This window comes from Parasteatoda tepidariorum, chromosome X1 (assembly GCF_043381705.1).
Source record: "Parasteatoda tepidariorum isolate YZ-2023 chromosome X1, CAS_Ptep_4.0, whole genome shotgun sequence".
Classification (NCBI taxonomy): Eukaryota; Metazoa; Arthropoda; class Arachnida; order Araneae; family Theridiidae; genus Parasteatoda; species Parasteatoda tepidariorum.
In genome coordinates this window covers 48,136,794-48,152,959 of record NC_092214.1, presented here as the reverse complement: position 1 = coordinate 48,152,959, position 16,166 = coordinate 48,136,794, and the positions used below count along the sequence as shown (strand labels likewise).

Here is a 16,166-nt window from a genome sequence, read left to right as displayed (position 1 = left end):
CCGCCTAAAGCATGTCTTTGATTTCTTGTAAAATCAATCTTCTTAAATGAATGAAAATTCCTTCCGGATTTTTAGCCTTTTAATGAGCCTGCGAAGAAATCCCAAGGATAGTTTCAAATATTGATTTCCTCTCTGGATTTTAAACCACTTCGTATGGAATCCTTTATTCATAGTCAAACAATTATTGGAAAAAAAAGCTTTCAGCTAGGAATTCTTTCTTTGTCTTCTGATATTTACAAACAAATAAAAAAAAGTTTTGCTTCCGACCAACTATAATGAGCATGAAAGATTCTAAGGGGTCGTACTACGAAATAGTTCGAGATTTCGAAAATTAAATTTGTGTGTTTACATATTTTAGTGTTAAAATACATGCGTAAAAATGTAATTTTTTTAAGATTCTGAATTTGAAGATTGAATTCTTAAAAGGTTTCCTCTAATTACTTGATGAAAATGGTTTCATCTTAGTTCAAAATTATTATTTTGAAAAATTTCTATCAAAAAGATAATTAAATGGTCAAGGCAGTGCACAAGGGGAAACAAATAGTTTGATCAACTTTCATTACTTTTACGAAATAAAACAGAGAAATGATGATTCCTTACACATAATATCAATAAAAAGTGTTTCTTGTTAGAAAAACTCCAACACTGAGAAAAAAATATGGTTGTAACTACCAGAATATGGTAAAATTTACCATGTTTCTGACTCTATGGGAATGCCAAAAAGCTCATTACTTTTTACCAAATGGTTTTAGTACAATTAACAACAAAAATTGGTTTTTTAATGCGAAATAAAATTTGGAAAACGTGGTAAAATTTAGTAATTTTATCACACCTTAGAGTATCATATAAGAAAAAAATTATTCAGTTAAACTTACTTTTTAGTTTTATATTTTTTTATCGAATGTATAGTTATGAGAACTATAATTTTGAAAACCAGAATTTCTGGTAAATGGTTACCATATGAACGGAAAAATTACCAAATGAATCGTTCAAATGCTGTGTATTTTGGTTTTATGAGCCAAAATTGTTGGTTTCCTTTGAACCAGAAATATCATTACTGTACAATAAGGCAATCATATCAGGATTTTTTGTGTGTTTTTTTAACTTTTAATCTGGCATTCTAGGTTTCTTCGTTAATAAACAAAAAATTGGTTTGTTCTTTTAGCATTTACAAGCTTCATAATTTAGATATATTACTGCAAATCGGGTTTACTTAAAACTCTTTTCAATTTGAGACATCTGCCAAATCAAGAGCATTTACTCTAGAGACTAATTAATTGTTCTAAATCTTTGGTGTATAGTTCATCTTTATATTTAACTGCATGAAAGTTTTTAAACATGTATATTGAAGCCGATAAAATAATACAACTTGGTAGCTTAAGTTACCTTTCTATCTTAGGTAACTTAAAGCGCAGTAAGAATTGAAGATAGAGCCCTTTGTAAGTTATTAATGGGGTTACAAAGACTGAAATAAACATGCATTTACTACTCAAAATATTTTTCACTAAAACTAAAATTGCTATATGTTTTTTTTAAAATAAAAAAAACAAATTTGTGTTTCAGATAATTTATACTAAAACATTTATAATATTTCACTTAATGATTAGCATTCAGTTAAAAAAGTTAAATAGTACGCAGAGAAAAAAACGTATGGTCACAACTAGCAGAATTTGGTGAAATTTATATATTTTATGGCTTTATAGAAGCACCAAAAAGTGCGTTAATTTGTTATCGTTCCGCATTGATAATGACTTTTGGTAAAATTACAAATGAAATATGGTTTCATTATTAGGCTGTTTGGTATTAAATGTGTTAAAATCGAATAAATTTACCGAAAAAGGTCGGCAAGATTAACTCAAAAATGTTCACTTTATAACCTCCATTTTATGTAGCCATTTCGCCTATCTATAACGCTCTGAAATGCTCTCTCTCTCTCTCGTATGCCTGTTAAGGCAGAAGGGTGTGATTGTCCCTGTTTTCCAGTGGCGCCATCTATGGCCAAGAACTCGACTTCTGCCACACCTTACCTCACGCCCGTTTATAGGGCGGACCCATTCATACATCCATTCATTAACACACAGATCGTAATTTTGACCTGAATCAGAGAACGATCAATCTGCAATTCAGTACCCCCAGAGGTATTGATTTGTTATGGGAACATGGAGGACTTTGCGACTCGACAGATTTAACGTGCATCAGTCACCACTATACTACACGGAGAGTCTTCGGCCGGCGGGGTTCGAACGCTCGAACTCTCGAACATGGGCCCAGTGCCCTACCTACCAGGCTATCCCGGCCCTCTGAAATGCTCTGAAGCGTGAATGTATTAGTATCGAAACCCAATATAACACTCTTACTATCTTTCACAAACTTAAGCTATACGATTTTCAAATTAAAAAGAGCCATTCTTTGTATTTTATTAAAAAAAACTAAAAAAACATGTATGTAAAATGGATAAATAAATAAATCCAACTAACCCCATGAAGAGGCCTAAAACAAACACCATAGTTTGATCTATCCACGTTTAGTGTCTTTCAAACACTTAAGAGCATCATTTAGGCCCATTTTTCTGTTTGTAGCAGAGAAATATATTAGATAAATAAATAATCAACCCTCACCTACGTCCTATCAACCATTAAAGCAAAACACCATTTTATATAAACTATGGAAGTGTAAAAAAATTACAGCGTCTATTATTCTACTTAGTAAAAAGCGAATAAGTTTTGGTTTGATTATCAGAATACTCTCTTTCTTCTAAGCAGAAATATCTTTATTATACAAATATGGTAGTTTTGCCAGAATTTATTTATCTATGTCAAGTAAGTTGATTGTTGCAGGTCGTTCAAAAGCAACAATGTAATATTGTAATCTAATGTCTTGTTGAAAAAGTTGGTAGGCCTTTATTACTCCGTCCGGGAAACAACAGCAAATTAAAAAAAAAAAATTAAACAGCAAGTATAATCAATAAAGGAAACCAACAATCAAATTACCATCATTCGAGATTATGTTTAAAAATGCTTATAGACAGCTCTACTTAAAATGACGAGTTTTCTTATTTAAATTTATGAAAACTTTTACGCTTATGATAAAATTGTATTATTTTTTTTTTAAATTATTTTTCAAAAAGATAAAAAAAACCATTCATTTTTTTATTTCGTATTCATTTTTTTATTCCATTATAATATTTTAATAGAAGCTATAATTAGAAGTACTAATGGTTTTCTTATGATAATGAATAGTAACGAATAATTTTTTTATGAATAGTAACGAATTCTTTAAACTAAAATAATAAGAATATAGTAACTTTTATTCAATATCAAATTTAGAATAAGAAAAAAAAATTTTTTAGCTGTCCGTTCCATTATATAATAAAAAAAATTGCTAGTCAAAAAAAAGTAGGATCTATTTTTACTAATTTGGGTTCGAAGACAGAATTGAAGAAAATGAGAGATGAACACGAACAGTAAAATAAATAAAAAAGCTTTTTTCCCTTTAAGACTTTTGAAAAAATATTATCTCCCTCAAGCTTTTTCTTCATTTTTTGTTTTTTTCCAACGGTTAGAGGTTGGTTTAATAACTTATCTTTGAAAATTTTCATTTTCTCATTTAATAATATGCTTGTAATTGATCGTAAATCCACAAAAAAGTTTTTAAAAATTGCTAAAAATTAAGAGAATTTGGTGAAACTCATGTTAGTATGATTTGTTTGGCGTCATGAATAATTTGCTGTACGAATTTTGAAATTATATTATGTGAGTGCTGAAATATGCTGTCTACTGGTGTATGCTGAAATAATAAAAAGGTTACCCATAAAAAAAGGAAAATAATTTTTCATTTCACTCTATGCTAAGGCATTGAAGCAGTAGTATGATGAAAGTTGAAACAATGAGTTACTAGATTGAATAAGAAAATTTTGAGATTAAAACTATGCAATAATTGGTTTATCAGTTTCATTAAATGTTAGTTTTAATTGGTTAAAATGTTATTAGTTCATTTATATTTTTAATGTTATGTTATCGCAAAGGATGATTTACACTGTCAGAGTTTTCGTTCGAAAATTACGGTAAAAGAACCAGTGCAGGTCTGTACATCAAATTAACCGTAAAGTTTACGGTAAAGAAAATTTTTCACCTTTGCAATTTTAAAACCGTTAACAACTAGTATGGTTAAAAAACTATGAATACGAAACTAAAATTTTTTTTTTTTTTTACCATTTACAACTGGAATAGTTTTAAAACCGCAAAAAAGAAATTTAAATGGAAATTGGAGCCAGACTTTTCGTTAAGTAATGGACATTGGAGTTAAGTGGTGATTCGGTGTGTTTTCTCAAATGAACCATGTAATGTGGTTAGTTTCTGGTTGTTTCACCTACCGTAAGAGATAGGAAATTTTTTTGTGGTTATACAGTTATATTAGACTGACATCTATGTGTGAATGAGAGTATCGTATTCTTATAGTCTTAGGTCACAAATTGGGAAATGTAGGATACTGGAAACTCTTCATTTGTTGAAGGGAATGAAATAAATATTATGGTGTTAATGCTGGGAATCGAACCCCCGTTCTACCGGTCATGAGTTTGACAAACTTGTCATTTCGGCTATAATGTGCACAATGTGTACGGACATAATGTGAAGAAAAGGTTGTTTCAAATAGATATTAATAGGATGTTTCAAATCGACACATATTGAGCTACAAGAAGAAACATTTTCATTAACCTAATAAGAAATATATTATAATTTAATAAAACTAAAGTACCTATGTTTAGATGTAGTTGAGAGAGTTACGACATTAAGTTAGTAGTTGGTTTAGTTCTAAAAATTAAACAAAATAAAATAAAACAAAATTTCCACGTGGAGTTAACATAAGGCTTTTTTATCCAAAATTATAAATATGCATAATTTTTTTTTGTTTTAAAGTTATTCTCAACTGTTCGTAGTATTAATAATAATCTTAAATTTAGAGTTAAATAACCTTATACTATGGAAAATATTTAAGTCTCATAAAAAGAAAATAGTTTGTTTCGGGGTTTTCGCAAATTTTTTATGTCATTATATGTTTAAAAAAACCGTTTATTTTCTAAAAAAACATTCCTTTTCATGATTAGATATAATATTTAGCGGAAAATTTCGCAAGAGAACTGAAACTGAAATTATATTTCTTATTTAAAGATCAAAACCGGTTAATCAATAATTTGTGCAACTTTGGTATAATTGCGTGTCTCTTAACTGGTAAGAAAAATGCAGCAAGCAGTATTAATGGAAGAAAGTTTGCCAAAAGTTTCAACTGATTCCGCTATTATTCCTGTCACAACCCCTATCTTGCTGGCAATTTTGAAGATGCTAGTCATTACTCTCTTAGAAGATATAAGGACTCTAAATAAATTTATTTGCTGAATATTGATATAGTATAATATAAATTTTAAATACATTTTCTAAAAATACAATAAGCATGCGAATAATTAAAGGTTTGCTTTTTGACACAAAATCTCTTATTATATTAAATTTATATTTAATAAGAGCCATCAGAGGAAAAGCCAATTTCGCATAAATTTAAAACACAAAAAAGCTATTTTATTTATTACACAACTTTCATAAAAAATAGTGTGGATTTAGATATGAAATATATAAATTATTAATAATTAATATTTTAAGAAAAACATTTACTTGACTTCCCAAATTAACCCTTCATTTATAAGATATGATCCTATGGAAATTAAGCTCGCTTGAGTGTTTTAAAACTCATATATCACGATATTTTCCAGACGTAGCTTGTAATTTTAATAATATATTTCCCAAAGGCGGGAACAATGAATCATTCGGATCGTTTCATCTCCATTTCACATCGCTAATTCTCTTCGAATGCATTAGTTCTCGTCAGTGCGTTTATCACAAACTCTGGTAAAAGACTGTCCGTTATTCATTGTATTTGATAATGGATATATTTGGTCCAGAATTCGTTGGTCATTAGAGAGTGAGAGAAATTAAATGGTGCAAAGATCGATACGTGAAACATCCCATGTCATTATGGAGGAAAAGCTATTACCATATGCGGGGATTGTCTAAAAGCATGGGCAGATTAGTCTTAAAAAACACATCATAGTTCGGAAACAAAAATAATTTGAAATCATTACAGTTCTGTGTTTGAGATTAGGACTTTTCGTTAATTGGAACGTTTTCCAAATTACAAAAACATTGTTATCAGAAAATCGCAGGAAATGGGGGGGGGAGTATTCCGAATCACATCATTTTATGGGGAAAAAATATTTTTGTTCGATTTGTTATTCGGGTATTCATTTTGGAATGATCTTTAATTGCTTGTCAACGTGATTGTAAATGTTCCATTTTTTTCGTCTTCACCTCATTAAAGTTTTAATGACTATGACAGTTGTTAGAATTTTTCAAAATTTGTAATTTTTATTCCTTGAAGGCTGTAAGTATTTGTTTTGAAGACTAATATTGAAATGGAAAATAATTGAGAAAATAAAAATATGCCTATTGGGCGCCTTTCTTTTTAGGTATGTCAGATATGAGCGTTTTCAAATTTAATGTCATAACCTCAATCATGATTCTCAGGTTATTAATGATAGATATTTTTTGCCGCAGTTTTCTTTCGAATTTATTTTATTCCAATTTAATTTATCCATTTTTCAGGATAAATTTTCAGAATTTATATGCTGTGACTGAGAGCGTTTTATATATTGTTTGTTTAAAAAAGAGAGTTTAAAAACATCTCTTATAGTTAATACCTAGAAAAAAAATCAGAAACTGAGATGTAAGCTACCTTTAATATTTATTTAATGTAACTATCAATTTCTTATTTATAATTAGTTAATTGATTAAACTAGTTAATAAAAGCACTAAAGACTATAGATTTCTCTAAACATATAAGTTATAACGCAAACTGAATGTAAGAAATAAAATCATAGTTATGCAGCAAAAAGTGACCAAGTCATTAATTGGAAAAATATTATTTAATTTCATAATCAGCGTTGAACAGTCAGTGTTATGAGTTTAAGTCTTGTAATTTTGAATCCAACTTACAATTTTGAAATCATCGATCAAGCATTGGGACAAACTAGCCTTCGTGGAAGACTTTTTATGGAACTAACCCACATTTGCATTACATGGAGGGAGAAACCGCGTAAACCTCCCACGTTTTGCCCGACAGTAAGGGTACTCTAACCTATGATCCGTCTACCAGTATGGATATTTTACGTCAGCACTGCGGTCAGTGCTAGCCGGGAGCAGAATTCGTATCAACCAGCCTCCTCTGGCATTCGAAAGTGTGTCACCGCATTGGGAGGCGATCGCTCTATATACTGAGCCACCTTGCCTCAGTTGGAAAATTTGTGTTTATGCGCTTGAATCTTTATATTGTTTCTTGCCCTTTTGAGAAAAAAAGAGCTCAAGTCAATGTACAAAGCGTGCGAATAGTGCTAATGGCTATGCTTTATAATTTTTCTCAAAAGATGATAGGCAATTAAACAACTTAAGTGCTTTAACTCAGTTTAGCTAAATATTGATTTTTTTCAATTTTGGCAGCCTACTCACGTACTTTTAAAAACCAATTTTGAGAGCAAGATCCCAATTTAGGTAAGAGAGAGAGCAAAATGTAATGAAATAAAAGGAAAGATGATTCGGGGTTGATTAAATGTACTGCTTACTTCCACAAGAGAGGAACCAATTCAAAAACTGCAAACACAAACGTTACTAAACATTCAATGTGATGAAATCAAATAGTTTAAAAAACTAAACTTGATAGAAAAATAACAGGATGGAAAATTAAAACGAGGAAATATAAAAAAAAGTGTATTGTGTGCGTTTGGCTAGATAATTACCTAAGCGCAGCACTATATTTATAAACCTATTACTATAGTTGTAACATCCAACGATGATTCTTGAAAGTTTTTTAATAATCTTATACAAACAAATATTTCGATATATCGGTGGATAGTGAAGCATTTAACGCGAAATAAAACGCAAAAACTATGAAGCTTGACATAATAAAAATTATTTATTCACTTCTTTAAAATCATTTACTCGAAAGAACAAAATTTAAAAGCTAATACTTTTATGATTTTTGACTCCTTTTATTATGGATCAATGGTTGATATTCACGTTAGCAAATCTAATAAAAATACAAAAAATGAAAAAAATGCTGTTAAATGTTGTTAAAAAATGTTATAAAAAATAGCATAAGTTTTATTACTTGAAGAAATTTTTTTTTTTAATAAAAATGCAAATGAAATTGTACAATCATTAATTTCGGAAAAAAGTACACATTATTCACAATAATTGAAAACTGAATCGTGCATAGTTTGAGCCTGGTAGCGATGAAACATTAAGTTTTATCGCTAAATAAATAATAACCCAAAATAAATAACCAAACTGACACTTGATTAATGGACAGAAAATGTGGGAAAATGGCAATAAAATAGCATACGAATTACCGTTGTGTTTCTTCATGAATCTATTAATCTTAAATAACTCGTTAGAAGACAGTTTTTTTAGACATTAGATTCTTTTTCGTGCATGCATCAATAATGGATCATGGTTGTAACGCTGGATCATAGTTGTCTGAAACCTCGGCATTTCTCTAAACACGTATTTTTTCAATATTTTTAAAAATATCTACTTACTTACAAACTAATTGTTTGTCACATTTATGAGTGAGAGAATTCCTTTAAACATAAAGGTAGCATCGAAATTACAAAATTTAACGGTAGATTATAGCTGTTTTGAATCACGTTACACCTCAACGCATACTGTTTTAAAATTTTAAAAAATATCTATTTACTTATAAATTAATTGTGTACCACATTTATAATCTGTAGGAAAATTTTTCAACTATCAAAGTATCATAAAAATTTTAAATTTGAGGCCAAAAGGATACATTTCAGTTTATATTTTAGATACTGGATTCTTTTTTGTGCGCTGCAACTTTGAACCATAATAGTAACGCGTGATCATAATGGTCTGAAATCACGTTACCTCGTCGAACATGAAATTTACTTTAATTTTCATCTGTTTACTTACAAACTAATTGTGTGTTAAATTTATAGTATAAAGTGAGAACAGAATTTTTTTAAGTATAAGTATTAACTATGGCATTTTTTTAATTATAAAAGTAGCATATAAATTACTAAATTTGTGCCAAAATGATACATTTCAGTTTCTTTCAAAATCAAAATTTTTAATCGATGTATATATCCCTTCCTAACAATTAAGTGAGAGCGAGAAGATGAGATCGAGACAAAAAAATTTTCAGAACGCAAAATTTATAATTTATCTGGTAAGGCCCATGTAGCCTATATCTTTGTTTGAAGGTTTGAAAATTTCAAAGATTCGCTGAAATATTTGATAAAAACTTATCCCTTTTATTATAAATGCTTCTAAAGTGTTATTTTATTTCAAGTTTATCTAACAACATAATACTTTTCAAATTTAAGTTTCAAGTTTTTTTTTCTTGCAGAAAAGCGAAACCTATTGTTTTTTATCTTTTATTCCCTGATATTTATTTAAAATCATGGAGAAGTCTGATTCTAACATTTTTCTGTCTTATAATTCCATATTTTTTTTTTGTTTATTTGTCATGTTGCAGTTTTTGAAGCAATAAATTTGGTCTTATTTAGATGATAAATAAAATAAAGCTTCAAATAAAAAGAATTATAAATTTTCAGACAAAATATAATTCATTACTTTCCTGCAGCAATAAGTTTTCAATATCTTATCTTCCAAAGAAAAATCTAAAGTTTTCATATATGAAAAAAAAATACTAAAAAATACTATAATAATTTCTATTAAATTAGAAGTATCTATAGAAAATCATTTCTTGTGCGTTTTTCGAACAAAATTATTAAAAAATATTAACTGGGATTGCTAAATAATTTTTGAGAAATAACTGTACTTACTCTGTGTCACCGAAATTACACTTCGTATATAAACATTTCTTTTGCATCGGAAGTATCTCTCTTTTTCAACAAATTCGAAGTTATACATTAAGCTGTGATCTAATAACAATCTTAAAGCTGTTATATTTTTGATCATTTTTTCTCTTCTTCTACTAGTACAATCTTATCTTTCGGTAAGTTACGACTTATTGTAATTTATTTAAAAATGGAAACGAGTTTATCACTAAATGCTATTTTATCTCTTACAAATCAATAAAATTTAAAAATTAAACATTAAGTCACTTTTTATGTATTTCTAATTTTCACTGAGAAAGAAGAAAAGTATGGTCAAAACTACCAAAATATGGTCAAATTTACCGTTTATCTTGCTCTATGAAAACACCAAAAAGCTTGGTAGTTTTGTCGAAGTGATTTTGGCGAAGTGATTGGTAATGATTTTGATAAAATTAACAATAAAATATGTTTCTATAATATGTGATAAAATTTAGTATGTGAGGTAAAATTTGGTAATTTTATCATGATACGTGGCTTAATTACATGGCTTAGAATACGGCTTAGAACATGGTTTAATTAATACATGGTTAATATATGGTTTGTACATGGTAATTACATGGTTAATACATAGTTATGGCTTGATTTAATTTTCAGTTTTGTATTTTTTATTTCATGTGTGGTAATAAGAGCTATAATTTATCAAACCTGAATTCTCGGTAAAACGTTATCATATGTAGGTAAAAAATTATCAAATTAATGGTTTAAATATCGTATATTTTGATTTCTATAACCAGAATAATGATTTTCTTTACTAGAAATGACATAACCATATGTGGTACGGAAATTTTAACAGAATTTTTTTATCCGTTATTCTTACAATATACTTAATAATTAAAAGTTCATGCCTCAATATATGATGGTATAGGCGCATTGCTCATAGCATTAAGTGCATTAGTCGGTTTTTAATGAAGAAAAAATAAAGCAGATTTTTTATGTACTTATCTAATAAACTAAAGAGCATTGGGTTTCTTCAGCAAGTTCTACGATACGAAGCTAGACCTATGAATTAATCTGAAAAGCATATCGCATTGTACTTTTGTTTTATTTAATTCACCAAGCTCATTAAAAGCGTTTTAATCCCTGATTAGAGATTAGGAAACATAATCATTTCTGCACGATGGTTATTTCAGGAAAAGTTAAAGATATATTGACCTCTTAGATCAATATACCTTTTTTAGCCATTAAATAAATGAGGCATAGTCTATAATCATGCTTTCTTCTATTTTAGTTCTCTGATCTTAATCTAAATCACGTTGAATTTATTATTTAATTTATTCACCGAATACATTTGAAACATTCCTAAGCTTTATATTCCCTGATCAACAATCAGAAAAAACTTATCAAATCTGCATTTTGATTATTTTAAGAAAGGCTTAGGATATATTGACTTCTCTGATCAATATAGTTTTTTAGCCAATAAATTAATGAGGTACGGAATTTCTAGCTTTGTCATAGTAGGAAAATACAAGTACATACATGGTTTGTTTTTATTGTACGTACAATAAAATAATAACCACGGGACATGTAATATGCATTTAGTCTATTTCATCCTTTCCATGTTCATCAATTATTCTGCTTAAGTTCGCTGAATATGTATGCAAGGAGGCATAATGATAGCACAGAAAAAGGTTAGATGATGTGAAAAAGAAATTAAAAAAAATAATAATATTCGTAGCAGTTTTATTTTACGTGGAAATATTCTTTATTGCTTTTAGTAGACTCTCAATGTTTCATAAAAACGCATTGCTAAAACTATTCAACTCAAATCTTTTTTTTTTTAACTTTGTGCACCGAAAGCTAGTTTTGGGCAACGCTTTCTTCGCTTATACTAGTTAAATGCTGCTGACAGATATGAATTGACATAAGAAGAAATTATATAGCGAAGCGTTTTTTTTTAATTTTATTTTCACAAAAAAGTGAGCAAATTTTATTTTCAGGAATCTCAGCTCGTTCTTAAACATGCATAAATAAGCTATTGTTGTTTTGGAAGCTTTGCTTCATTTTTTTAGGGAACTTTCCTTTATCAATGCAACTTTTTATTCTATACCTTTTTTGGTAGTTAAGCCTTTTTCTTATTTTAAGCACTAATATTTAAAAAGGATAATTAATTAATATTTAAATATTGTTCAGAAATAAATATTGTTAATATTATTCAATATTAAGTAATATAATGTAAAATAAGTAATGTAATATAATATAATATAATATAATATAATATAATATAACATAATATAACATAACATAACATAACATAACATAACATAACATAACATAACATAACATAACATANTATAGTATAGTATAGTATAGTATAGTATTATATAGTATAGTATAGTATAGTATAGTATAGTATAGTATAGTATAGTATAGTATAATATAATATAATATAATATAATATAATATAATATAATATAATATAAAGTAACAATTTATTTAAAGTTTTTATTTTTTTATTAACTTAAGTGTTTCATAAAGAGTTTTTAGATATTAAAATTGGTAAAAACTGCATTTTAAATAAAATTTAAAGGAGGTCTTTCTTTCATTTCAAAACCCATTCAAACACAAAAGTAAACAATAAAATATTAGGAGTTCTGAAAATATATTGCAGATTATTTTTTTAAACTATTATCTTTACAACGATGCAATATATCATCTAAAAGAATGATTTTTCATAGATATAGATATATTTAAAGATATAGATTTTCATAGATATAGATATAGATATGTTTAAAGCCTTTATTTCAATTATATTACTCTGCTTAAATACACTGTCTTTAAATACAAGAAATATGAGTAATAGTATGTGCAAAAATGTGTAGTATGTTTTGCAATGCATTGATTTTATTATCATATTTGTTTTCACATGCAATAAATTGTAAATTAAAAATGTATTTTTAATTGTATTAAATAATAATTACTTCACTTATAATTACAATTTCTTATGGAAACCACAATAAATACGCTTTTAATTGTAAATTTTAACATCGTTAGAAGATGGATCATTAGAAAAATGACTGTGACAAATTTCTGAATAAAAAAAACGAGTTTGAGTGTCAAAAGAAAAAAAAACAAGACAGGAATATTTTCTTATTTTAAAAAACAATGCAAAATGGTATGACCTCATTCAAACCCTATCACAAAACTGTAAATTAGTTTATCCTAAAAAAAGTAATATTTCTTTCTCTTGCTCTGAGCATTTATGGAAAATCAGAATGAGTTTTTAAATGTTTCATCTTTTAGTTAAATCACTGTGATGTCACGTTGGAGAACTACGAACTTAAAAAAAATATATAATGACAGTGTTTTTTTAAAGAAATGAAATTAATGTTTTCAAAAAAACTTACATTGATAGGGATAGAAAATTCCAAAAATTTTAAAATAAAAAAATTCTAGAATGCGTCAGAGCAGAATACGTCATGAAGCACAAAAATTTTTTTTAAAAAAATTATACTAACGATTGTGTTATAATAAAGATGTGTAAAAATTTTGTAACTCTATACTTCTACTTTCTAAAAACTTCCGGATCAAATTACAGTAAAAAGTATTAGCACCCAGGGTGCATTACTAGTGAAGTCCCTCTTACAATAAATCTATTTTTACCACAATTTTTACAGCAATATTTATTCAATTACAGTGATTCAGTTATTTTACAGTAAATATTACTAAGCAAAAATTATGGTGTATCAGACTTTTTGTTCGATAAATTTTATTGTAATTTGATCCGGAATATTTTACAATGTACCTCTAAAAAACTTAGACTTTTTTATTAATTTCTTAATTAATTTATATATTAACTTCAAAGATTATGTTATTTTTTCAAGAAATGATTTAGTCTAGAGACTACCAAAATCGAATTTATAAAAAGATAATTATTATTGTACTTATTAACTATTTTCTGTAAAAAAGTTTTTTTTTGCTTGCGCTTTTTCTTCCCGAGAAGCGTCTACTTTTTAAACTCTTCGTTGATTTATAGTATCAATGCCTCAAATTATGGTATAAAGTTCTAGCACCCTAAGTTCTATCATCCGTAAAGTCAATTTTACCGTAAATGTTTTTTACCCGTAAATTTTCTACCATAATTTTTACAGTAATATTTATTTCATTGCAGTGTTTCAATGATTTTACTGTAAATATTACAGCACAAAAATTACGGTATATCGGATTTTTGTTCCGTAAAATTTTACTGCAATCCGGAATTTTTTACTGTGTACCTCTAAAACCCTTTTACGTTATCATGATTTTTTAATTAATTCGTATATTTTTTATTAATTTCAGAGATACTGTTGTTTTTTTTTTTTTTTTTNAAAAAAAATTTTTTTTTTTTTTTTTTTTTTTTTGGAGATGATTTGGTCTAGAGGCTCTACCAAAATCGAATTTTTAAAAGATAATTATTATTGTAATAACTAACCAAAAAAAAGTTAATGTGCCTCGTGCTTTTTTCCTTCTGAGAGAAACGATTATCTATTAAACTCCTGCTAATATTTAGTAACAATGTCTCAAATTACTCAAAATTAAGTGCAACAATTTAAAGTACCATATCTTACTTAAAGTACCACTGGAATGATTGATTAACATTGATTTTCTGTTGGTGTGGAAACAGTAACCCATTTAGAATTTTCTATTCAATTATTCATTTCTTACTCTTTTTAATCAGTATCAATTATAAAATCCCAAATGTAAAATATCTGAATTAAATTAATTTGTACCATAAATCTTTGTAATTACTTATCTATCTTTTTAATAGCAAGTTTCTACACTTCCGACAAAGTGTATAAGCCTAAAAGAAAATAGCGTAATTAGTTACGGAAATGAATAATGATGTCATGCAGCTCATTACAGAGGGGTTTCAAAAACTTCGTTCTTCATGCAAATTACTCAAATTTATATAAAAGAAATTAATAAAAAATGATTAAATGATATCTTCGAAAGTTTTTTTTTCTCTAGCAGAGTGATTAATTTTGACCCTAGTTGAAGTAGAAATACTTTTAAAGCTCCTAAATTATTTAATTTTTTTTAATCACTTAGAAAAAAATATTTTGATGATATTTATTATATAAGATAAGTGTAGGACTGATGGCCATAGTTTTATCAAATCGAAATAAAAGTACTATGAATAGAGATGCAAAAAATGTTTTATGCATACTTTAAGCTTTCATACATGTACTCAACATATTTTGAACAAAAAATAAACTAATATTGAGAACAAATTTTTTGAAAAAAAAATGAATTAAACTAACAAGTGACTGTCTCTCCCTAATATCGGGGCGATACGGGCATCTAAAACAATAATGGAAAACAGAAGTTAAAATATGGAAAATAACACATTTCATACAGTTAACCATAAAAAACCACGATTATCGACTATCTTTATCTCAACACTGTATCCATGTTTATTATAAGACAACGCGTTTAAACACTGATTTTATAAGTATTTATTAGTGCTAAATTAGCAGACATCAATAATAAGATATCTTATGCAAATATCATGATTAATGATGATTGTAGCATATTAAGTTAAAATCCGATGATTGAATTAAAAGTTATTCCGTATATTACTTTTTTTATTACTTTCTTGTCTTCCATAATATATGTTTTTTTCTTTTTGCATTTTTCGTCCAATTCAAGTCTTATAATGTTGCCCAAAATGTTTTGAAAATAAACTCCGCATCGTTTTCTCAATTTCGTTTATAGAAAATCATTGAAGCTGACGTATCTTACTTAGAACATAGATCCTACTTGCAATTAGCTTATTTGTATTAAGATCCTGTTCAATGTACTGAAAAACGATACCATCTTGTTCAGCAGCTGCGTCTAAGAAAAGGAATTGATTATGAACCCAAGTAAGATGTTCGTAACTTTCTATTAATGATGAATATTATATTAAAAGAAAGTAATTCAATTAAAAAAATTTATGATGACGAACGATGAATTTAATGATGAATATTAATGATGAACTTTCCTTAATGATGAAGTAAATACTTTGACTGTTTATAAGTTTCTCTTTGTTTTATTTCATTTTTCTTGTAATTTTTAATTAAAAGTATATAATCTAAAAACAAAAATTTTATAAGATAAAATATCCACTTTGTATGCATCGATGATTTTAGAAATTTAAAGTGAAAAAAAGTTTTTCAAACAAAAGCTTATTTTTTATAAATGGATGCCTAATACCCAAATATTCATAAACACGGGGACACAAACT

The 16,166-nt window shown here is 27.4% G+C and overlaps 1 long non-coding RNA gene across 1 annotated transcript in view; it reads left to right on the top strand.

Moving 5' to 3' along the window:
* LOC122269916 (uncharacterized) overlaps positions 1 to 16,166 on the top strand; it is an 81,514-nt gene that overhangs the window by 47,294 nt on the left and 18,054 nt on the right. The window contains exon 3 of the long non-coding RNA XR_011638242.1: positions 15,656 to 15,804. This is a non-coding gene — a long non-coding RNA (uncharacterized lncRNA). The remainder of the gene's footprint in view (positions 1 to 15,655; positions 15,805 to 16,166) is intronic.